Genomic DNA, 27,008 nt, shown 5'->3' with positions numbered 1-27,008 from the left:
TTCTGTGGAGAGTCTAAAAACTAAACAAGAAACCACAGTCTCAGAGCTCAGACTGAAAATCTTCAATGGGCCTGGAGTCATTGCACTTTTATACCAAACACAATAACTTTTATTTTTAAATAAAGTATTGCATCCTATATAGTCTCATTGCTTAAGAAGAAACTTGGGCACAGTTAATGAAAACAAAATAAATCTCCTGGTCCTTAAGATTTTCAGCCATGTCATTTCTTATCTTAATTTTTTTTTCAGGAAAAAAAATATGTGAAGTCATGCTTGTGGCCAAGAGTGTATTGATAGGTATTTTAACATCCCAGGATAGTAAAAGCAGTAGCTGCTTTTTTGTAAGATGGAAATTTTAAATGCATATTGTCCTTGTTAACATGAAGCTCAGAGACCAGATTCACTTTGTGCCATTTTCTGGCACTATTCTGGACTCAAATCGGTTCTCACAGCAATGAACTAAGAAGTAACAGCGCAGGTGCTTTAAAGTTATTTTCCATGTCAAACTGCAATGGGGGTTTATAAGTGCCAAAGATAAAAATCGACTCAGAGACTACTGGTTATTAATTTTTATCAATTAATAATCAATGGGTACCATTAGAATTAGTACACTGGGATTAGGACAGTTTCTCATCAATGGGTTCAAGTTTAATGAAAGGAAGACTAAATTCTACGTGGAGAAGAGAACTTCCTTTATCTGACCACTGCTTGCTTTTTTCCAGCCTAATCTCTCAACAATCCTGCCATGAACCCTATTCCAGCATTCCCTGAACAGACCCACTTTCAAACATCCGTAATTTTTGCACGTGTTGTGGCCTGAAGAGCTTCATCCCAGGCATCATTCTGCCTGCCCAACTTCACAAACTCTTCCTCACTGTTTTAGTCAAAGTAAAATGTTACCCCTTCTAGGAAGCCTTCTCCAAATGCTCTCCATTGAGTGCGTCCATGGGATTTGAGGCATCCTCCCCCTATAGAGCATTTAACTTTTTGTTTTTATAGTGACCGTGGGTATTCATAACTGTGTCTGAGAGTAGGCTGGGAACAAGAGGCATATTTTCATATTTGTGCCTCCACAGAGACTTGAACAGTATGTAGTACTTTGTAGGAGCTCAGCAAACATTGAATAAAGGAAGGAATGAAGAAGGCATGGGTGAAGTGAGTAAATTAATTAATAAATGGACAGATGAATAAAATCCAGACTTGGGCAAGACACTCTAAACATACAGGCTCACTTGTAAACCAAGATGAAACGAAGGGAGGACGCAATGCAATCTCCCCGTGGTGGAAACATTCCCCTGCACATCTCGATGAGGGAGCGGCTTCTAACAGCCCCTAGAAGAGCACATCCTCTTACACAGGACCTGCTCCTCTGCCAGAAATGGGCCTCTCTGGACTAACCCTTATCCAGTTAAGACCATGAATTTCAAGCCCTGAACAGCAATATAGGTGCCACCTGATTTGATTTTAGCTTAACAATTTCCAAACTCCTATTTCCCTATAATTTGATTTGAAAATCTCACTCTGGTCTCTTTTCCTTTTGCTTTTTCCTATGACTTTTCATTCGAGAGCGTTCTATATGGCTTCTCAGCCAAAAGCTTCCAGATGGGGCTTCATAATCAAAGTAGAGGGATTCCTATTTTTTAAAATAAGCTGAGTTGTGAATCTTCTTCAGCTTAAAAACATTCACCTGACTCATATTTCCATCACTTCATGTTTAGAAAGATCTACTCTTCGTTGGTTGATCCTATCACACAAACGTATTCTGATTGGCTGCTTCTGTAACCATGGTGATGACCATGGCTCTTACCGTCCCCTCCAATAGAGTGGGTCCCGGATCAATAGCGTCGGCCCTGGACTCTTCAAACACTAATCTCACGTGTCTAACAGGCTACTAGACATATCTACTGGAGTGACTTGGCAGAATTTTAAATAGGATTCTCCCACAAACCAAAAGCATCTCTCCCTAAACAGCTCACCAGCTTTTAGCTGTTAATCATACATCAGCTTCTTTAGTCATGAAGGTTGAACATTTCTAGTTTCCTTTGCTTTCTTTCTCCACCAAAATGGGACCTGTCCTTAGGTCCTGACAGCTGTGTTTTCAGTTACCTGGCAACCGACGTCCAGTTACATCGCACACACCAAATGTAGTCCTTCCCATCCCTTCTGGACTTTATGTAACACCCACAGGATGTCAGAGTACTTGTCACCATGCTGGTTTCCCACCAAAGGACAATACATAGGTCATTTAAATATTCCACATTTGATTCCTTCCTCTAGCCTTTAACACAGTGCTAGGATGTATGTAATTCATAAAAATGTATTATCAGGTAACTATTAAATCACAACCTTCTTTACATCACTATTTTCTAGGTTCACATTAAGCAGTACTTCCTGCTTGGACTATTGCATTCTCTTGTTTAACTCTTTTCTCTGCCTGTGAATCTGTTATTTTATCTAATCCATTACACACCACATTAATTTTCCTATGTTATTTCATCTTGTCCAAAAACTCTTAATGGTTCCTCCTTGCTTAATGAAGTGAGAAAATTTCCTTTGCCCAGCATTTGGGTCTCTTTAAAATTTTAGACCCAACCTATCTTTCCATCTTTCTCACTCAGTACTGTCCTAATTGTTCCTTTCTTTGGTATTTCCTGACCACGGCTCTATCATTATTAGGATACTCATTTCCCATCTTCTTCTACCCTCCTGGTCTCCAGTGAAGTTCCCTCCATTTGTTTTTAGTGCTGTGTGACCAGTGTGAAATTTAAGTGAGCCCTCTAGGCTTGGCATACTTCACAAAAGGTCTGTAAGAGGTTCTTCATTTGTTTACATTTATTTTTAACTTGTCTTCCTTATCCCTCATCCTCACTTCTCTTTCCTCTGCCGTCATGCATTACATATCCTTCTATGATATCTACCTACCTATCCATCTCTCTCTCTATCTGAAATGGGGGTGTCTATCTATCTATCTATATACATTTCTGTTAAAACATGGAATATTGTTTTATGAATTTGAAACTTACATAAATGATATTATGCTATAGCATTCTTTCTGATCTCTTTAATTCACCTCTCCTCTTGAGTATAACTCCTTGTAAATCTAGGTCATTATTTCCATCTGCTGCATTTTTACTTTTACTCACCCCCACCCTCTTATGTGAGTACCTAAGTTGTCTCCAGTTGCTTGCCAGTAAAAACAGCACTCTGGAAAGTATCCTCATACCAGCTTAATTCTCCCATACATACAAATTCAAACCTAAATACCACCTCCACGAGTAAACTGCCATCAGAAATGTACCTTCTCTTTGAATCTTTCATTCATTCATTCCTTAATTAAAACAATATTTATTGAGTCCCCATTATATTATAATCCCTGTTACAGAGCTGGGGACCCAGCAGTAAACAAAAAATATAAAGCCCTAATGGAGCCATAGGTAGTCAGGACAGAGAGGCAGTAACCAAATAAATAGGTAAAATATATACAATGTTACATACTAACAAGGGCTATGGAGAAAAATAAAACAGAGAAACCAGATAGGAGGTCCAGTTTGAGAGAGGGCTATAACTTGAGGGAACAACATTCGTGGTACAGGAAACGGCACGTGCAAAGGCCCCGAGGCAGGAGCAGCTTAGGCACACATGTTTGTGGATGGCAAGTGGGCCACTCTGGCTGGAGGCAGGTGAGTAAGAGGAAAGAGTAGAAGATGAGATCAGAGAGGTAATGGGGAGCCAGATAAAGTAACATGGGACCCAAATTCTACTTATCTCAGCCTCTCTCACAGGACTTATTCCTTTAAGCCTTTATTACAGTTTTATGGATTATCATCCCCTCAATCAGATGGTCTCTTACTTACCTTTGTGCTCTTCATAGCACCCATCTCCACAAGCGGTTGTTGAAAGAATGAGACACAAAGGTCTAACCTGTTGTGTGACTCTCCAGAAGACACATTGAGAAGAAGTGAATAACACATAAGGATGTGTGTGGCACTATATGCACAGTTTGGGGCATTGTGCAAAGCTTATAAGAGCCCTAGTCTAATACAGGCACTTATAAGGGTGATAAATACAAGAAAAAAATAAGAATGCAGCTTTGTGAAAACATCGGTAGAAACACAAATACAAGAACCAAATCCATTAAAGATTTTCTTACTGCTTGTAGAAATTTAATGTCTATTGGGCTCAAATTGTGTCATGGCAGATACAATCTCCGTCTGACCATACAAGATTGAAAGTCTGCCATATTAGAATTAGGTCTTGGTGCAAGTGAAAGAAAATCCAGTTAACTATGCACAAATATATCAAGTTTCATTCTCTCATGTAGAGAGTATGAAAGCAGACAATCCAAAATTTGTGAGGCCACTTCACAGTCACAAGAAACCAAGGCTTCTTCTACATTATTGCTCTTAAGCCTGGGCTGTTGATTCATGATCCAATGTGGCTGCTTGAGCTCCAGTCATTGCACTCACATTCCAACGAGTAGGAAGAAAGAAAGAGAATAAGGGCATATGCCCTCCCTTTTAGGATACTTCCCCAAATTCACACACTGAAACTTCCAAAGATCCTTCTTGGTCAGCTCTGACTCCAAAACCACACCTTGCAAAGGAGATCAGAAAATATAGTCTTTATTCCAAATGGCCATGTGTTCAACTAAAAGAAGCCAAGGATTCCATGACCAAGGGAGTAAGAAAGATGCATAAATTATAGCCAGAGAGCATGTTTTAAAATAAGTGAGAAAGAAGAAAGCAAAACACAGGTAGGGATATTAAGCTAACCTCAAAATGAGGTTAATACAATAATGCCCATGATAGAGAGCCAGGTACTTTCTACAGGAAATTCATGAACTTGGTTCTCACCTTTCTAACAGCCAGCCCAACCAAGGAAGCCTGATAAGTTACACAGTTCAGTTACCACAAGATAAGAACAGGCTGGTCATTCAGGAAAAGCACAGCTATCCAGACAAGAGAGGAATTTCTCTCAGTGGAAGAGCACCTATTAATTTTTACTTGGGAGGAAGCAGTTTTTAAGGGAAGAAAGATTGATGAAGTGAAGAGGAGGCTCACAGTAGAGGACATGGTGAGAGAAGACAGGGAATAGTATTAAAATATCTTGAGTGCAGGGACGTAAGTGGATGGAGATGGAAGTTCAATAAAGTAGAACGCAATGGGATTAAAGCTAGGCACAGGAGGCTGGGCTTGTCAAACTAGTCAAATGACCCACATGAAGATGGCGCTATTCTACCAGCTCTGCTACTGATCTATCCCTTAGGTTACTCAGAATTCCCACCAGAAATGCAAAGTATATGAGTATTTAACAAGGTCAGAGCCAGTAGGTGATAGGAGAGGTGATGGGGTTTCCACTTACCACCTGGGTCCACCAACCAGTGCTCTTGGCCACCATTTCAGCATCCTTGTCCTAGAAAAAGAGGACACAGGACAGGCTGACCCAGTGCATGGCTTCTGGGGCAGAGGGGTCTTAGGAGGCACCCAATGCTTGAAGTCCTGGCAAGCACCCCAGTTTCTCAGATTAGGCCACCTTGAATAAGCAGCACAACTTTCTGATCCTTCATTTCTTCATCCATAAAGAGTGTAATAACCTTGCTCACAAAGCTATTTGGAAAATCGATTGTGAAAACACAAAATGTAAAGTTATTGTCACATAATAATAGGGACTAACTAGTCCTAGACTTACTTCTACCCTCTTAGAGCACGTTCCCCAGGATAATACTAAATTGGAGCATTTCACTCCTTTGATTGTTTCCCTTGCTATGCAGAATCTTTTTAGTTTGATGTAGTCCCAATTGTTTGTGTTTTTTGCCTGTATTTTTGGTGTCCTATTCATGAAATCATCGTAAGACCAATATCAAAAGGCTTTTTCCCCTTTGTGTTCTAAGAGTTTTACACTTTCAGGTCTTATGCTTTTAAGCCATTTTTAGTTGATTTTTGTGTCTAGTGTAAGATAAGGGTCCAATTTCATTCTTTTGATTAAAATAGTTTTTTTTTAACTATTTGTTGAAGGGACTATCCTTTCCCCATTGTGTACTCTTGGTACCGTTGTTAAAGCTTACTTGACCATATGTGCATGGATTTACTTCTGGGCTCTCTATTCTGACTTTATGCCTGTACCATACTATTTTGATTACTGTAGCTTTGTAATACATTTTGAAATCAGGAAGTTGATGCCTCCAGCCTTGTTCTTCTTTCTCAAGATTATTTGGCTACCCCTAGTCTTTTACAGTTCTATATAAACTGTAGAATTGTTTCTCTATTTCTGAAAAAATGTCATTCAGATTTTGATGGGGATTGCACTGAATCTGTAGATAGCTTTGAGTAGTATGGGCATTTTAACAATATTAAGTCTTCCAATTCATGAACACGGGATGTCTCTCTATAAAAGGCAACCTATGAAATTGGAGAAAATATTTGCAAATCATGTATCTTATAAGGGGTTACTCTGCAAAATATAGAAGGAACGCCTATAACTCAACAGCAACAAAACTGAAAACCCAATTTAAAAATGGGCTAAGGACCACCTAGAGGGGTGGGATAAGGAGGGTGGGAGGGAAGGAGATGCAAGAGGGAAGAGATATGGGGATATATGTATAGCTGATTCACTTTGTCATAAAGCAGAAACTAACACACTGCTGTAAAGCAATTATACTGCAATAAAGATGTTTAAACAAAAATGGGCTAAGGATTTGAATAAACATTTCTCCAAAGAAGACATACAAATGGTCAACAGGGTCTTCCCTGGTGGCACAGTGGTTGGGAGTCCACCTGCCGATGCAGGGGACACGGGTTTGTGCCCCGGTCCGGGAAGATCCCACATGCCACAGAGCAGCTGGGCCCGTGAGCCACGGCCGCTGAGCCTGCGCGTCCGGAGCCTGTGCTCCGCAATGGGAGAGGCCTGCGTACCACAAAAAAAAAAAAAAAAAGGTCAACAGATACATGAAAAAATCCTCGATGTCACTAATCATCATGGAAATGCAAATCAAAACCACCATGATAAATTACCTCACACCTGTCAGTTTGGCTATTACTAAAAAAATAAAAAGACAACAAATGTTGGTGAGGCAGTGGAAAATTGAAACCTTTGCACCTATCGGTGGGAATGCAAAATGGTATAGCCACTATGAAAAAGAGCATGCAGTTTCCTCAAAAAAAGTGAAAAAGAACTACCATGTGATTCAGCAATCCCACATCTGGGTATTAATTTAAAAGAATTGAAATCAGGATCTCAGAGAGATACTAGTACTTCCATGTTTGTTGCAGCATTATTCACAGTAGCCAAGGTATGGAAACAATTTAAACGTCCATCAACAGATGATTAGGTAAAGAACATGTGGTATATACATACTATTCAACTTTAAAAAAAGAAGGAAATTCTGCAACATGTGACAACACGATGAACCTAGAAGTCATTATTCTTAGTGAAATAAGCCAGTCACAGAAAGACAAATGCTGCATGATTCCACTTACATGAGGCATCAAAAATAGTCAAGTTCATAGAACCAAAGAATGGAATCATGGTTGCCAGGGGCTGTGGGAAGAGGGAAATGAGGGGTTACTGATAACAGGCATCCAGTTTCAGTTAAGTGAAATGAGTGAGTTCTAGAGCTCTGCTGTACAACACTGTGCCTCTGGTTAACAATACTGTATTGTACACTTAAGAATTTGTTAAGAGGGTGGATATCATGTTAAGTGTTCTCACCACAATAAAACAATTTTTTAAAGTAAAATGGGGGGGGAAAGATTTAGGGCAAGAGCAGCGAGACTTAACAGCGGTAAGGGTTAATTCAGAATCCTCAAACGCCCACTTTGGTCTTCTGCCATAAAGATGCACCTACCTAAAAAAGTACCCTCTTTATTGCTGCAGCTCTTGAGAGGAAGGGGCTGTTTACACTCAGTGTGTAATCTTGCTTGGACCATTTTTCTCAATATGAAGGGTCCAAGATAACTGCTAATGGAAGCATATCAATGCATCCAAATTAGAGAAACTTCAGGCAGGGCCAATCAGTCCATAAGCTGCATCGGGTTGTGTATTATGTTTGTTTCTTCTTCACTGTATTCCCAGCACATCGAAAATAGTAGGCGATCAGTCAATATTTGAGGAGTTGAGGAGTGAATAAATATAGTAAAGAACTCTGGGAATTCATATTTTATTCCACTTACATATGTAAGTACATGTGATAAACAAACAAACCAAAGGAATACGTATATAGAGCTGTGTCCCCCCAAAATTCCTGTGTTGAAGCACTAACCTCCAATGTGATGTGATTTGGAGATAGGGTCTTTGCGAGTACACAGGTCATAAGGATGGAGCCCACATGAGGGGATCTGTGCCCTTATAAGAAGAGACAGGAGAGCGCTCTCTCTCCCTCTGTCTCCATCATGTGGGGATACAGGAAGAAGCCAGGAAGAGAGCTCTCATCAGGGTCTGAATCTCAATCTGTCAGCACCTTGATCTTGGACTTGTCAGCCTCCAAAGTATGAAAATAAATATCTGTTGTTTAAACCACTCAGTCTATGGTATTTTATTATATTAGGCCAACCTAAGACATATATGAATGTTATCTGGAGAAACAGTAAAACAGGCAATAGAAAGCTGGTTTTCACCAAAAGGGCCCAGGAATATGGCAAAAAAACAAAACAAAAAAACCCACCTTGAATTTAACCCTAAATCAATGTACTAAATGAATGCATGATAACAAATGAAAAAAAATTACTAAAATTATCCAACAGTACCATTTGTTATTTTTTTTTAACTTTTTTTTTTTACATTTGTTTGCATGGCTGTTATAAACTGCAAAGACCAGTAAGCTCTGTTTTATTTTTCACACCCATAGGAAATATGCCATTCATTCACACATTCATTCATGTTTTTCAGTAAACAATTATTGTATGCCAGCTAAGAGCTCAAGTCCTCTCATAGGTAATTAATGAGAAAATTGAATACTTCTGCCCTCAGAGACTTTACAGTCTCATGAAGGCAGCAGACACCTGCATAGGTAATTGTAAAACAGTGGGTTAAGTATAATGGTTTGCAACAGCAGCACATAGGCTTGATACCTGGTCTACAATCAAAGAGAACAGAAAAAGGATTTCGCTAGGAAGATGAATCTTAGGTCACTCTTGAAATTCAAATAAAACAAACCTGAGGAGAGAAGTTGGAAAGAGGATGATTCGAGTAGACGGACAGTAAATGCAAAAGCCTGAAACAAAAGCAAATATTGAAACTCAAAGAATTTCTGTACTGCTGAACAGTAGAGTATTGCATGGAGGGACACAGATGCCATGGCAAAGATGTGACTGAACATGTACACTGAGCATGACATACCTACAACCATTCCTTCTTCCCAGGTCCATGGCAGGCATAGCTCACAGCATGCCCACAGAACCCAGATGCAGCCTCTGGATCCTTCTCAGCCCGGTGCTCTAGAGAGTCAATTTCAACCCATCACCAGGCAAGATGAACTCTACTGTCGAAGTTTGCAGCCGATGATGGGGAGCCTTTAAAGGTTATAAGCAGGGAAAGCACAGTAGCCAGATTTGTGATTTAAAGATCTCTGTGGCAGAACTGTAGATAGTGGATTTGGGAGATGGGGGCAGACAAAAGTGAAAGAATATTGTTTTATCTTATATATGAATCACTATAGGACATAAATTCTTCCCATAACCTATGTTCAAAAGGAAATTAAAAAGCAAGTGATACATAGGGTCTGGGTTGGCCCTATAATTAACATAAATTCCAAAGGGAAGAAATTTTCAAACTTTCCCTCAGAAGTTTCCACACCTTGGCTATGCTAACATTTGCTCCTGGAGGGTGAAGGTGCTAAAGTTTATTAGAAAAAAAAATCATCTCATAATGAATGCTACCACCTTACTAAGGAGGAAAGTTGTTATTGGTAGCTACTGTTTTACCACCAGAGAGGAGAGAGCTAGAAACTTCAATAAGAAAAACTCAACAAGAAGAGAATAATAATTTAGTTTGGTCTACACCGCTGTTACAGCCAGAGCAGCTAGTGACTTTCAAAATAACCTCAACTGGGCTTGTTGAATTAAGAGACTCAGCCTTTTTTTTTTTTCACCTTTTTTTATATCCCAGCAGAACTGCCACTTGTCAGTAGATTTGTTTTTAATTCCCAGGTCTCTCTGGTTTGTTTGTAGCTACTATGTTTTTTTTCTTTTTAAGGTTAGAGTTTTGATAATCCATGTCCCCCCAAAGGCTCCAGGGATGCAGGGAAGCAAATAGAGCTAAGCTGAGAGGGGACGTATTAGCAGGAAAAAACACAAGATAGGAAGGCCTACTCTCATTACACAGGTGAGGTTTTCCCAGGAATGCTGGGGAGGTGACAAATCAAGCAGAGGAAATCAGACACTCAACACCAGGCATTTAGCGAGGAGAGACAGGAAGAGGAGATTTCTGAGTCGGTTTTATATACAGGTAGTATTCTGCACGCCTGAGGCGCCTGGGCCTCCTGCAAAGCATTTCATGTTTCATGGTACTTATCACTGACAAGTCTAGACTTGAGGACAAACACACCAGCCTGAAGAGGGCAAAGGGTGCGGGTAGGCAGAGGCAGAGCCCAGGGAATGAGGAGGGGAAATTCCTTTCTCAGGGGAGTCAATAGCAAAAATGTGAAAGCAGAACAGAGTTGTGCTCTTTCCCTTGAGAGAGAGAGAGAGAGGGAGAGAGAGGGAGAGAGACATGTTTATTTAAAGGTATTAGACGAGGTTGGGAGTCTGGGAACTCTGCCCCTGCCCTCTGACTATCTACTTAACGGGTAACTAAAATACACTTACATTACCACTGTTTTCTGTTTCTTTTGTTTTGGGGGAGTGGCATCAAGGGAAACTGGAAGACACTAAGAGACACTATTAAGACGTTTAACTTCATTGATTTATGCTTTAATCTAGAAAGCAATTAAGAGGAATTTTAATGGCAGAATGTGTCCCACGCCCTGAAATCTATCAAAACCTGTGCAATCATTTTACTTTGCTTTCAATACATAAAATACAAACACTCTTCCTTCTCTCAAGGAACAACTGTTAGAGTCCAGACACCTGCGGAAGCGAAGAGTGTAGGATGTCAATTACAGTGCAGGAAGTGACTCTGTCAGTTATACCTTCCGCTGGTACAGGTACAGCCTGTGTCCACACAGCCAGCCATCTTGGGAGTCAGTCAGCAAACAGGGTCTACACAGAAGTGTAAACCGTCAGAGGTGAGTCTACTCGAGGCAAGTGTCAGAGAGGGCTCCCTTTTCACCTCTAATCTCTCTTCAGCGCTGTCACTCACACCCTCCCCACCCCCAAATACTCTGTGACTTCCCACCCCCCCCCCACCCCCGTCCATCGTCTCTATAGGAGGATTCTGAGCAAGGATCCTAGATTCACAGAGTCCGAGCAGAGCTTCTACGGGATAAACATACGTGTTTTTTTCTTACTAATATGAATCACCTCTCCCAACAAAACCTTAATTGGGTATTTTCTGTTAATAAAATGACTCTGTCCATTTATAGTCTTACTAAAAACTCTCTTCCTGGAGAGAAGGAAGGAAAGAAGGAGTAGATGAAGAGACATCTCTTCTGCCACAGGTCTGCCTTCTAATGTGTAATATTGTGTAATATCTCTTCATTTCCACACCCAGGGACATTAGTAGTAAGGCAGGTAAGATTTTTTTTTTTTGGTTCTTGATAGTTTCTGTTGTGACAAGACCTCTTTAAAGACCTGCCAGCTCAGCTGTAAAAATCTGCTCTGGATTGAAACTTGGCACTTATAGTTGCAGTCCCAGAGCAGCCTTTTTTTTTTTTTACACTAAATTTGGACTAAATCTGTTAAGACTCTTCTCGAAATTGTGAGTGTAGAAATAAAATTCAGGAGCCTCATGAGCTTCTTGATGTTTTGTGTCCCCACTATGTGAGGAAAATAGATTCTGATTTCTAAAAACGACAAATTAAAATTTCTTCCGAGACTTCCCTGGTGGCGCAGTGGTTAAGAATCCACCTGCCAATGCAAGGGGCACAGGTTCAAGCCCTGGTCCGAGAAGATCCCACATGCTGCGGAGCAACTAAGCCCGTGTGCCACAACTACCGAGCTTGCGCTCTAGAGCCCGTGAGCCACAACTACTGAGCCCACGAGCCACAACTACTGAAGCCGGCGCGCCTAGGGCCTGTGCTCCAAAACAAGAGAAGCCACCACAATGAGAAGCACGTGCATGGCAACGAAGAGTAGCCCCCACTCGCAGCGCAGCAATGAAGACCCAACACAGCCAAAAATAAATAAATTAATTAATTAAAAATAAATAAATTAGGGCTGCCCTGGTGGCGCAGTGGTGGAGAATCCGCCTGCCGATGCAGGGGACACGGGTTCGTGCCCCAGTCTGGGAAGATCCCACATGCTGCGGAGCGGCTGGGCCCGTGAGCCATGGCCACTAAGCCTGCACGTCGGAGCCTGTGCTCCGCAGCGGGAGAGGCCACAACAGTGTGAGGCCCGTGTACCACAAAAAAACAAAAAAACAAAAAACAAAAAAATTAATTAATTTAAAAAAATTTCTTCCTTCCATGTGTGTCTGTGGGCAAACTTGTCTAAATAGACAATACATTCATGTACTGCAGGTGCACGAACTTCAAGCCGTTTCAGAAAAGGAAATGTTAAGCAAACTCCAGGCCCCCATCTCTCAATCCCCACTGGGAAGCTGATGGGCTGTAAGGCTCAGAGGAAGAAGCAAGAGCAGTGAGCATCAGAGTCGGCCTCCTTCTCTCCATCCTGAGATGGCAGGGGAGGCAGATGGGAGCCTGTGGTCCGACCAGGAGCATGGCCACCTTTAGCAGAGGCCCAGATGGAGCAGCCGCTGTTGACAGATGCTGCTCGACTTGTCAAGAGAGCAGTTTGTTTTCTTCCATCTCATGTACCTCTCTCCTGTCCACCAGCCACCAAAGGGTTAATGACGGCGATGCTATCACAACCTGCTCACAAGCTCTTCTTTTTTTCCTCAGCCCAGAGACTTAGGAAAATATTTCTCTTATCTGCCTGTGTTTGGTTCACATTTTTTTATTGTTTTTTTACTGTATTAAAGTGGTCCCCCAAGTAAAATGTTTAAAAATGTATTGAGTGAGACGTCTCATGTCAACCCCTGTCCTCATTCCCCCAGTACTGTCACCCTGATGAGAAATCATTTATATGGGTTTCTCCGTGATCCCTCCAAGGCTTATTTATGCAAAAATCGAGTAAGGGAAACCATACTTTTATAGTCTTTTCTTTCATTTTACACCATCCTGCACCCTGCCTTTTTCAGTTAACAATATTTTTTCCATGTTAGAGCATAAACATCTTCCCTGTTCATTTCTGATGCCTCCAATGTCACGTTGTGTAAACGTGGTCAGCCATCCACTTGTCTTATGTACTTGTGCTGTTTCCAACCTTTTCTTATTACAAACATTGAAGCAATGAAGAACATGTTCTGTTTTCTGTATTCTAACCCATAAATTTATACTTGAATCTTCGTTAATTACATAATTTTGCTCTCTTCCCCACCTTTTTGAGTGTCACGTTTAGCTTACTTTCATTGTTTCATTTTTTATTGATCTAAGCATTTTATATCATGACCATTTTTCTTAGCAAAATGGCTAAATTCCAAAATTCTGATATATGTTTCATCATAATTAAATTCTGCATTTTTGGTTTACATTCCCTCTTTGACCCAAGAATTGTTCAACAGTTTTATTTTGCTTTCCAAGTGAAAGGGCCTTGTTCTAAATTGAACTGTATATTCATTGCATTGTTGCCAGATAATTTTGCTGTGCTATTTCTATATTTCTACTTCATTAGAATTTATTGAGATTTTCTTTGTGGATTAACTGACATGTGATCAATTTTTTGTGAAGGATGTATGAACACTTAAAAAGTAGGGGGAGGGCTTCCATGGTGGCGCAGTGGTTGGGAGTCCGCCTGCCAATGCAGGGGACACGGCTTCGTGCCCCGGTCCGGGAAGATCCCACGTTCCGTGGAGCGGCTGGGCCCGTGAGCCATGGCCGCTGAGCCTGCGCGTCCGGAGCCTGTGCTCCACAATGGGAGAGGCCACAACAGTGAGAGGCCCGCGTACCACACACACACAAAAAAAAGTAGGGGGAGGTTTGTGCGTTTGAAATACATCCAGAAGATCTAACTTACTGTGTTGTTTGGGTCTTCTTTATCATTTTTTTTTTTTTGACTACTTGATATATCATACTGAGAGAGGTGAGTCTCCGCCTCTAGTTATTAGTGAACTTCTTATATCTGCTGTGGTTTCTGTCTCATGGAAGTTTCCACTGTCATTTGCTGCATAAATATTCTTAATTATTGCATCTTGTGTGAATTGTAGCCTTGAGCATTATAAGGTTTTTTTTCTGTCATTATTTATGTTCTTTGGCCTGAATTCTACCTTGTTTGACATTAAGATTATAACCTTTATTTCTATTTCTGTTTACATTTTCCTGGCATAACTTTGTCATTTTATTTCTTAATTGCTTTTAGTTTTCTCTCTTATACACAGCATAGAGTTGTGTGTGCTTTGTAACCCAGGCTGAATTTTTTTTAAGTGAGTTAATTCTATTTTTATTTACTCATGTAACAGGTAAGTATGTACTCTCATCTGTAATATCAATTCATACTATATTTATATATGTATGTATGCATGAATATGTATGTTTAATTTTTACAGTGTGCTCCCTTTGCTCCTTTTTGTTTGCTGTTGTTGGTTATTTTTCTAATATTTAGAAAGTTATTTCTTTTGTTCTTGGAATTACTTTTACATTAAACTTTTACACAATGTCCTTAATTCCCTCTTTGCTTTAGACATTATATATTAGTTTCCTATTATAAGCAACAATTAGTTTATAAGCTCTTCCCTTTCCTTCACCACCTAATTTGAAGCAATACAATTATTGCCTTTTACATTTGCCTTGTACTATACAATAAGCTAAAACATTTACTACCTGATTTGTCAGCCTCAGAGGGTAATTTTTGACTCCCAGCTGTTTCCTCTGAAGCAAGCAATGATCTTACACAACTTTCCATCTTTGTTTTCCATTCTCCCATTTTTTTGCTGTATTATTTCTACATTTTCAGAGGGTATAAAATGTACATGTTACTTTGTTACAATTATCTATAACTTTCCTTTGGTCTGAGTTTCAAAGTTAAATATATTTAATATTCACCACTAGTCCTTTTCCTAAAACCTCCCCAATCCCATCTTGGTTGGCCAAAGTTCATTCTCTAGTAGATTTCCCAGCAAGATATGTTCAAAACTGTTGGTCTTTATAACTCTGAGCAACTTGTCTGGGTATAAAATGTTCAGTTTACACTTCTCCCCTTCGGATGTCTTATAAATTTCTTAATGACATTTGCTATAGGATGTCCCTATTGAAAAGCTTGATGCCAACCTGATTTTCTTTCCCTTAAAAGGACTTTCCTTTACCTGGATGTCATAAAAATACTTGCTTTATTTTCCAAATCAAATATTATAATCGGTTATGAGTCAGTGTTAACAGTTTGGGGTCAACTTTATCACTTTCAGTATACACATTAACATCTATTTCTTTTCAAGAAAAATGTCATGAATTATACTCTCAATATTTGTTCTTTGCTCCACTGTGCTTATTTTCTTTTTTGGGAGTTTCAATTATAGAAATGTTAGATTCCCTTTGCCTCTCCTCTATATCATTTTCTCCACATCCATTTTTAAAATATATTTTTTTCCTATTGTCTCAGTTCTAATCTTCATGTTCTCAATTACTGTTCAGACCATGACTATTTCATTTTGTTCTGCATAATTTAGTCTTCTTTTCTGAAATGGTCTTATTCTTCTATTGTGAGTGTGTGTGTGCACATATATTAATGAGGCTTTTTTTTTTTTGCGGTACGCGGGCCTCTCACTGTTGCAGCCTCTCCCGTTGCGGAGCACAGGCTCCAGACGCGCAGGCTCAGTGGCCATGGCTCACGGGCCCAGCCGCTCCGCGGCATGTGGGATCTTCCCGGACCCGGGCACAAACCCGTGTTCCCTGCATCGGCAGGCAGACTCTCAACCACTGCGCCACCAGGGAAGCCCTGAGGCATTTTTTTTTAATGTTGAAATTTGGCTCTTCCAAGTGTGGCAAGGACTATATATATATATTAGTGTGAATAAAAATTAAGGCTCACCATCCCTTTCTGCACCAAGCTAAGCATTTAGCTTTTGGAACGGAAATAGTATTGTGCGGACTTATCTGAAAATCCTGTCTATTTCACAGGTGACGCACACGGAAATTTAGTGAAATACTGTAGAATACCATAGTTATTTAATCAAAACAATTCATTAAGGCAGATTAACAGTTTTAAAATTATAATATATGTGAAAATAATAATATATGTAAAAATGTGTGTGAAAAATATATATGTGAAGTATATATTTTTTAAGTAATTTATTTTAACTAAAAATATTTACTCACCATTCTTTTGATTGGTCAATAGTCAGTCCTTGCTTTCCGTTTTTCTTTTTTTATAAAGATTTTTTTGGATGTGGACCATTTTCAAAGTTTTTATTGAATTTGTTACAATATTGCTTCTATTTTATGCTTTGGTTTTTTGGCCCCGAGGCATGTGGGAACTTAGCTCCCCAACCAGGGATCGAACCTGCACCCCCTGCATTGAAAGGTGAAGTCTTAACCACTGGACCGCCAGGGAAGTCCCAGTCCTTGCTTTCAAAATGGGTGACCAGTAATTAAAGCTCCACACCATTTTACTATTTTGTTTTTGCGTGATTTGCACTCAATGCAATGTCTATGATGTCTAATTTCAGTTTCTTTAAAGTTGATGGAATGTAAGGCCCCTTGGGGAACAATATGGAAGGGGGGGGTTGATCTCTCAGAATTTTCCTGATATCTTACAGTCATCTCATTCACACCTAAAACAACAGCAAAGTTTTAATAATTTTTCAAATTCTTGTTGGATATTTAACTTTGTTTCCATAGGCATAGCAACATTTTTCACAGTTATATTTCATTATATCACATAATATTTAATTGAGATATATTGTTATAATAACAAAATCAGCTAGCATAAACCCAACTGACTCTTAGATCTGGAGTGAGCAGACATGGGTGGGATACTAAAAAGCAGCCAACAGTGTACTATGGGTGGTGGCATCAGTCAGTATATTTTAAAGAAAGAGTTAAGAGTATTGGTTAATTTGGTGGGTGAGCTTTGGGCATGCCAATTAAGAGACTTTCTGCTGCATTGAGAGTGTATATAGTTACTCCAGGGCATCCTAGGCTTTCCAGAGCTTTTCAGTTGTTATCAATGTGAAATGAGCCATTTCCTATGAAGACAGCAGAGGCAGATCTCTTGTCTACTTTGCTGCTGGTTTCTATGTTTCCATGGATCCAGGATTCTGCTCTTATATGCTCAGTGTTACAGAATTATGCCACTCCCCAGCTCACCCCTCTGCGCTTGCTGAATGCTGAGTCCTTTCTCTGTCCAATCAGTTTTTGTGATCCTATCATTGCCACCTGCCCCAGCATCTTTATTATCTTTTTAAGAGAGTTTGTTGTGTTCAGGACCCTCTAAGATACGCTGTGGCAATTTTATTCCTTTGCTTTATTTCTCAGCATCAAGCCTACATTCAAAATGCTTTCACTGCTGATTTTCCGTTTTATTTCTAAGTTGAAGTAATGAGTTTCCTTCACAAGATCATTAAGATTCATCACAGAGTTCTGACCTTTAAGTGCTAAGAAAATGCTATGGACTGAATGTTTGTGCCCCACCCAAAATTAATTTTTGAAGCTCTAATACCCAGTGTGGAAGTATTTGGAAGTGGGGCATTTGGGAAGTAATTAGGTTTAGATGAGGTCATGAGGGTGGAGCACCCATGATGGGACTAGTGTCCTCACAGGAAGAGGAGGAGACCAGAGCTTCCTCTCTCTTTCTGTCATGCGAGGACACAGCAAGTAGGTGGCCTTCACACACCAAGAAGAGAGCCCTCACCAAAACCCAACCCTGCCACCACCTTGTTCTCAGAACTGTGAGAAATAAATTTCTGTTGCTTAAGAAATCACGCAATCTATGGTATTTTGTTAAAGTAACCCAAACCAACTAAGACAGAAAATACTAGAACAGTCTGAAAGTCATGCAAGTTAGCCTTGAAATAGTGTCTCTTCACAGTCATGGGAAAAAATAAGAGGGCAGCAAGGCTAGAAGGCACTGACTCAAGCTTTTGCATAGGTGGAAGTGGCACCTCCAGCACTGGGGGAACTTCTGTGAGGAGAACATATCACTGCATTGTGAGGTGACATAAATAGAGTTTAATCAGCTAACTTTTTTTAAGAGAACGGAAAGAACTGAGATCCTTTGATTCTCAAAAACATGAGGTGACCCACTCCCTCATTTCCAAAGTTACATACAGTCTCTTCCTCTTTTTTAGATTTTTATACACTTGCTTTCTTTCTCACTTGCCTTCATACTTCTATTACTCCATTGGAGGTTTTCACTTAAAGATTTACAAACTGTGCCTTGCACTCCCTTAGTTAAGAGGTGTTACAAAATAGTGTGTAATAAACATAGAAAAGCCTTAGAAGGAAAACGTGTTTTGATATTAGATGGTAAAATAATTGCTTATAAAAAGGCACATTGATTCAGAGTTGGATGAAGGATCGATCTCAGTGGGAAAAGCAGGTTAAAATCTATGCCTATTATGATCACATTTTTTATAAACATAAAAGTCTAAATATAAATATGTGTGTGTGTGTGTGTATATACACACACATATACCTACACATTGTGTTTGGATGAGTGAATGCTAAGAAAAAAAATCTGGAAAAGTATATGCCAAAAATGTAAATGTTAATCCCCAAGAAAAAAGGAACTCAGATGAATATATGTTACAAGTATATCAAAACACATTTTTAACCCACTACAGAGTTTAATGTCAGCCTGGTCTCCCTTGTATCCCTTCCAAGGAAATCTACTCACTGAAATACCAAAACACCATTAATCTTCTGGGCATGGTCTTGAGGACATTAGAATCAGTCTTCAGTGTGTACATGTTCATTGATCTGTATAATGAGGAGATAGAGATATTAGGGGAAATCATTAGTAAGAATGAAAGTTCACACAATGTGAAAGAAAATATTTGAAAGTCAGAACCAAAAAAAAAAAAAAAAAAGACTACATTCATCAAGTACAAGGACCAATAAGACAAAGCATATTACTTCTTCATCCTATTCACGTGTCAATCAACCGGAGTGTAACAGAGGGCATATGCACAAGGTGTCAGTCTGCCTCGAGCAAATGTTACTCAAACACAAAAATCCTCTTTGTCAGCACACTGCCAAATTCAAAGAGTAAGGAATTATTAATACAGGGAAAGTTTGAAGGGCTCTTATTGATTCATAAAATTTTTCTCAAAAGTGGGCCTAAAGCAGAGCTTGGAAAACAAGAAGTTCAAGGATCTATGAAAGTGTAAACTGAAGTTAAACTGGTTATACCAAGGCCTAGACTGGCTGCACAACCCCCTTGCTGAGTTGCTGGTGCACAATCCCAAGACACTCAGTGTTGCGGGGAACTGGAGGGAAGAAAGAGGAGCATACATGGAAGATTTCTATTCACTTCCAAAGTATAATATCAAAAAAAGGATATCAAACCCTCTCTGTTGGTCCTGGTCCACTGAGCCCAGATTGAAGGAATTCTTCCTACTTATTGATTTGCGAGGAGTGAAGGAAAGTATTGCAGGAGAGATGAGAATAGAAAAAGAGAAGGGCAGTCTGATATGAGTCTGACTTACAGATCATAGTGCCAATTAGAAAGCAAGGTTTTCATTTCCCAGTCTTCTTTACCTGTGTTCTACCTTCAAATAAGGGGAAGGGTGGAAATTCATCTGATTTAACAACACTGAGCAAGATCACAGTCAAGTGGCCATTCATTCATCATCCAACAAATATTTATAGAGGCAATGCCAGGTGTCCAGCAATGTGCTGAGGATGTAATAGGGTCCAAGACGTAGTCTTTGCCCTTGAGGAATTTATTTTAAGATCAGGGAGGAGTTAAAGATAGCATTTCCGTAAAAATCACATTTCTCTTTTTTTCTTTCAGTTTTATTGAGATGCAATTGACACATGGCACTGTATAAGTTTAAGGTGTACAGCAGAATGACTTGACTTACATATATTGCAAAATGATTACCACAATAAATTTAGTTACCATCCCTCACCTCATAGAGTTTAAAAAAAAGAGAACGTTCCTTGTGATGAGAACTTGGGGATCTACTCTCTTAGCAACTTTCAAATATACCATATAGCAGTGTTAACTATAGTCATTGGCTGTACGTTATATCTGCAATACTTATCTTATAACTGGAATTTTTGACCTATTTTGTATTTTTGACCTATTTCAAAATTCACCCATTATTGAAACATTTTTAAAGTTTCTATAATATGCTAGGTTCTGTGTCTAGAAATACAGAGATAATAATATCTGATTTCTGTCCTGCAGGATATAATATTCCAGCACAGATTCAGCTATATTAACAATCAAACAAGCAAGAAAACAAGATATAAACATCCAGATTTTGTAATATGACATTGTAGACTCAATCCCCATCCCTCAACTAGAAACATGCTGAAATATGGAATAAAATAAATCAAAGTTTTTTAAAAAAACGAACTCCAAAGAAAGAAAGGAAATTCTCTGGTTGCCAACAATTATAGAACTAATCGGTCTCTTCAAATATAAGCAGAAAATTTATAATAACTAATCACATATTTGCCTTAAAATCCATGCCAAGGGAATTAATAGGATTCTAAATTTTTGTTTTGTTTTTGGTATTCCAATGAATGAACTCTATAATCTGCAGAGGATTAGAAATGAGTTCTTTATATAGATAGTTTATATTCATCTGAGCTCATTTTTATCCCCAATAAATTGTAAACAGCTCTGTTTTTTTAAAATAAAAATACATATCCACATTTCAAATTAAGAAAATACATTAAAATGCAAAGAAAATTAAAAAAGCCTTTTTAAATTCCAGCACTTAGGGATAACTACTATTAACTTTCTGGTATATAAACTTCCATATTTTTTTTCTTTGCATTCACTCATTAAAACATAATATGAGTATATATATATTTATACATTTCTTAATTTACAAAAATTTAGTTTCATGTAGACCACTGCTTATAAAAATTAGAAATCAAACACTATGCATTTTGAATTTTAAAGTTACCATTAAATTATTCATCAGTTTCTGGGAAAATCAAAATGCAGACTGTATAGAATATATGAAACAGAGCAACAACAGAAATAACAAAACTCATATGATAACTTCATATCAAAATTTGTAGGATGCAGCCAAAGCTGTACATGGAGGGAAGTACTAGTTTTATATATTAATAAAGGAAGCATTATAGAAATGCAATGAGCTAAGTATTCAAATTAAGAAGTTAGAAAATTAACCACTGAATAAATGCAGAAGAAAACTGAAAGGAAATAAAAAATCAATAAAGTAAAAATAAATAATTTATCTGGAGGATCTTCAAAAAAAAGTTATTTGAAAAGTCTAATAAAATTAACCAACCATTGGTAAGACTGACCAAGAAGGAAAAAAAACGGATGTGACAAACACTGTTAGAAATAAAAAAAAATAGTATCATATAGAGAAGCCGTTTTAAATTGAAAGATTTACCAAATGTTTAAGAAATTGTCTGTGCCCTCTGTAAAGCAAAACTTTCTGGAGAATAGAAAGGTCAAGCTTTTTAGCTCATTTCATATAGAATAAAATAATTTTGATTAAAAAAACAAAGATAATAAAAGAAGGAAATATTATAGGCCAGTATTTTTCATGAATGGAGAAGCAAAATGTCAGACTAAAAAATTAGAAAACCACAACCTCACAGTCATTAGGATAACTACTTTCAAAAAATAGAAAATAACAAGTGTTGGCAAGAATGTGTCGAAACTGGAACCCTTGTGCACTGTTGGTGAGAATGTAAAATGGTGCAGCCCCTATCAGGAACAGTATGGCTGTGATCCAGCAATTCTAAAAACTTCTGGGTGTATATCCAAAAGTATTAAAAACAGGATATCAAATGATATTTGTACACCATACTCGTAGCAGCATTATTCACAATAGCCAAGAGGTAGAAAGCAATCTAAGTCTTCACTGATTGAAGAATGGTTACACAAAATGTGCTATATACATACAAGGGAATATTGGTCACCTTAGAAAGGAAGGAAATTCTGACACATGCTATAAAACGCATGAACCTTGAGGACGTTATGCCAAGTGATATTAGCTAGCCAGTCACAAAAAGAAAAGTATTGTATGATTCCACTTATATGAGGTACCTAGAGGACTCACATTTATAAAGACAGAAAGTAGGATGGAGGTTGCCAGGGTTGGTTGGAGGGAGGGAGAAATGGAAGCTGTTGTTAATAGGTATAGAATTTCAATTTTGCAGGATGAAAGACTTCTGAAGATTGGTTGCACCACAGTATGAATGTACTTAACGTTACTGAACTATACATTTAAAAATGGTTCAGATGGTAAATTTTATGTTATACCTATTTTACCTCAGTTTTAAAAATTAGCATGCCAAATTTAGCAAGGATATCAGAGGGAAACTTGTATGTTTAAACATTAATAGCAGCAGAAATGATAAATATCTGGGTAAATATCAAGGACTATTTTTTTCTCCTCTCAAGTTCTTTACAATATCTTTGATTGCTGAAAAGCAAAAATTATAACACTGTCTGGTGGAGTTGTCAATGCATGTAGATGTAATACATGTGACAACTGTTACATGAAAATCTGGGGGAGAGTAAAGGGACCTATTTAGTTCTAAGGAATCTACACTGTATTTGAAGTAATAAAATACTTAAAACTTATATAAGGAAAACCTTAAAATCATCATCAATTATAAATTTAAAAATGAACAAATAGAAAATTTAGATATGTATTATAATCTCCAGAGCAAACACTTAAAAGATACAAAAGAGATAAAGTCTAAAATTTAATAGATAAGTTAACATGGAATATTAAAATAATTTAAATAATCCAAAAGAAAGCAAGAAAAGGGAAACATATGAGCAGGAGGACAAACAGTAAAGTTCAATCACATCAATAGCAATAATTTTATTAAATTTAAATGATAAATGAACTTAACATAGCAAATGAAAGACAGAAATTGCCAGATTTAGTTTTAAAAGACCCAGTCATATGCTGTCTATAAGAAACACACTTTAAGTATAAGCACGTAGATGGGTTAAAAAATTTTAAGGGAAAAAGTCATACCACGCAAACAGAAATCAAAAGAAAGCTGAGTGGTTATATTAATATTAGTCAAAATGAACTTCAGAACATGAATATTACCAGGGATAAAGAAATACATTAAATAATGACAAAAAAAGTCATTGTAACAAGAAAACATAACAAACCTAAATAAGTATTAACCTAATAACAGAGACCAAAACACACTGAGAAAAATCTGGTAGAAGAGAAAGAGAAAATAGAAAATCCACGATTATTATTATTATTATTATTATTTTTTTTTTTTTTTTGCGGTATGCAGGCCTCTCACTGTTGTGGCCTCTCCCGTTGCGGAGCACAGGCTCCGGACGCCCAGGCTCAGCGGCCACGGCTCATGGGCCCAGCCGCTCTGTGCATGTGGGATCTTTCCAGACTGGGGCACGAACCCGCATCCCCTGCACCGGCAGGCGGACTCTCAACCACTGTGCCACCAGGGAAGCCCCACGATTATTATTGAAGACTTCAGCACTCAAAGGAGTTATTGTTGATAGAACAAGTAGACAGAAAATAAGATATAGAAGACATGAGCAAAAGTAGCAACCAACTTGGTTTAATCAACACTTATAGACAATTCATCCTACAATAGCAGAATACACATTCTTTTTGAGTGAATATGGCATATTCACTAAGATGGATCATATTCTGGGTTATAAAATAAACCTTAACAAATTTAAAAGAGTAGAAACCACACAAAATAATTATTTATTTATTTATTATTAATTAATTAATTAATAATTAATTAATTCAGTTGTCAACAACTGAATTAAACTTGAAATCAATAACAGAAAGACAGCTGGAAAGTTCCCCAAAATTTGGAAATTTAAATAGCACACTTCTAAATAATTCATGGGTCAAAGTAGAAGTTATAAGTGAAATTAGAAAATATTTTGGGTTGAATGAAAATGTCAGTGCAAAATATCAAAACATGTAGGATGCAGATAAAGCAGTGCTTAAATAGATATTATGGCATTGAATACTTATATTAGAAAAAAATGTCTGAAATCAGTGATCAAACTTCCGTGTTAAGCAACTAGAGAAAGAAGAGCAAGTTAAACCCAAAGCAAGCAGAATGAAGGAAATAGTAAAGATCAGAGTGGAAATCAATGAATAAAAATCAGAAAAAGGGCTTCCCTGGTGGCGCAGTGGTTCCGGCGCAGAGTCCGCCTGCCGACGCAGGGGATACGGGTTCGTGCCCCGGTCCGGGAAGATCCCATATGCCGCGGTGCGGCTGGGCCCGTGAGCCATGGCTGCTGAGCCTGCGTGTCCAGAGCCTGTGCTCCGCAACGGGAGAGGCCACAACAGTGAGAGGCCCGCGTACCGCAAAAAAAAAAAAAAAAAAATCAGAAAAAGCAATAGAGAATATCAATGGGAACAAAAGCTAGAAATTAATAACAAAGACGAACACAGTTCTATTTCTGGCTATAATGAACTAGGTTGTACTACACTAATCTTCCCACAAAAAGAAACAAAGTAAATAAGTAAAATGCAAATAAAAAGTTTTTGCAACATATATGAATTATCAGAGAATTACCAAATTATCCAGAATCTGAGAGGTCAAGATGCCAGAGAAAAGGGAATTAAATCCATGTCATCCCAACATTCTTTGCCATTTTCCTCTAAACTCGTCTAACAATTTGAATGTGGTGCAGGGCTTGTAGACTGAGAAATACAATAGGAGGATGGGAGTTGGTAGATCAGTTATTTTGTCTTACTGTATGACAGTGGGAAAATTCTGAGGAACGTGATACACATTATTTTCAGAGGGTCTCAAATACCATTAAACCCTAGCTTTCAAGGTGGTAACCAGGTTAGTAATATGCCCTTTATTGGCTTTTCTATCTTTTTCTGTCTCACTTTTTCCACTTCCTTCTTGAAATTTCTAGGATTACCACTCAAAAATACTACCTGAGCCCATGTAGCTTTTTCAGTGTGTGATTTTAAGGGAACCCTAAGATAATAACTGTCTTAGTAAGCAAACAGTAAAAATACCAGTAAAATATAGATTTTGAACAACATAATCAACAAACTTAACCTAATTGAAATATATAGAACACTGTACCCAGAAACCACAAATACGAAGAGTATTATTTAGAAATGTATTTTTAAATTTCTAAACATTAGGGAATTTTTGTCTTTGCTACTGATTTCTAGCTTAATTTCATTCTGATTAGAGAACATATGCTTTATATCCTTTAAAGTATTCTGTGTTTTGCTTTACAGCCTAGCATATGGTCAATTTTGGTAAATGTTCCATGTGTATCTGAAAGGAGTTTGTATTCTGTATTTTGCAGTGTGGTATCTTGGCTGGGATTCTGAAACAGATAAAGTACATTAGGTAAAAATTAAGGAAATTTGACTAAAGTATGCACTTTAGTTAATAATAATGTATCAATTTGGCTCGTTAATTGTATCAAATATACCATAATAATGTAAGATGTTAATATAGAAGAAATTGGGTGTGGAGCATATGGGAATTCACTGTACTATCTTTACAATTCTCTTTACAGTTTTGTAAATCTGAAACTTCTCTAAAGAAATAGTTTATTTTTAAAATACAATTATAATCACTTTAAAAATAGAATGCCTAGGTATAAAGCTAACAATATCTGTACAGGGTTTGTATGCTGAAAATTATAAAATATTGATGCAATAAATCAAAGAAGATCTAAATAAATGAAGAGAGATAGAACTTTCACGGGTTGGTAGGCTCAACACAATAAAGATGTTAATTTTCCTCAAATTGATATCCAGGGTAACATAATTCCTATGAAAATCCCAGCAGAGACTTTTTTTATATAAATATACAAAAGAGTCTTATAAAATTTCTATGACAAAGCAGAGGAATTATAATAGCTAAAAATTTTGAGAAAGAAGAATTAAGTCAGAGGAATCCCCCTATCCAATTTCAGTATTCATTATATGCAAACAATAATTGAGATTATGTTAAATTGGCTGAGGGATAAACACAGCAACCCAGAGAACAGAATAGAAATCTTAGAAATAGACCCACGCAAGCACAGCCAACTGACTTTTGGCAAAGGTACAAGAGCAACAGAATGGAAGAAAGATAGTCTTTTCAACAAGTAGTGCTGGAGCAATTGGATATCCTCAGGTAACTAATAAACCTCTACTTAAATCTCGTATCTTATACAAAAATTAACTGCAAATTGATCATAAATTTACATGTAAAGCTATAAAACTGTCAGAAGAAAACATAAGTTAAAATATTTGGGACCTAGGGCTTATTTAAGAGCACTCAGACACGACACCAAATGCACAATCCATAAAAGAAAAAAATCAACAAATTGGAGTTGATCAAAATTTAAAACTTTTGTTCTGTGAAAGACCCTGTTAAGAAGATGAAATGACAAACTATGAACTGGAAAAATATGTTTGCAAACCACAAAGGACTCATATCTATAATGTATAAAACTCTTAAAACTCAATAGTGAAACAAACAATCCCATTAGAAAAGTGGCAAATCACAATCAGTGACACTTCACCGATGAGGATATACAAATGGTGAATAAACAGAAGAAAAAATGTTCACCATCACCAGGAAATGCAGAAAATGCAAATTAGGACTGTGACGAGTTATCATTACATACCTATCAGAATAGCTAAAATAAAATAGTGACAACATCACGTGGTGCTGAGGATGCAAAGAAAGTGGATTTCTCATAGTTGGTGGTAGGAACTCC

Source organism: Phocoena sinus, chromosome 12 (genome assembly GCF_008692025.1).
Source record: "Phocoena sinus isolate mPhoSin1 chromosome 12, mPhoSin1.pri, whole genome shotgun sequence".
In the NCBI taxonomy this organism is placed as follows: domain Eukaryota; kingdom Metazoa; phylum Chordata; class Mammalia; order Artiodactyla; family Phocoenidae; genus Phocoena; species Phocoena sinus.
This window is presented reverse-complemented; position numbering follows the sequence as displayed.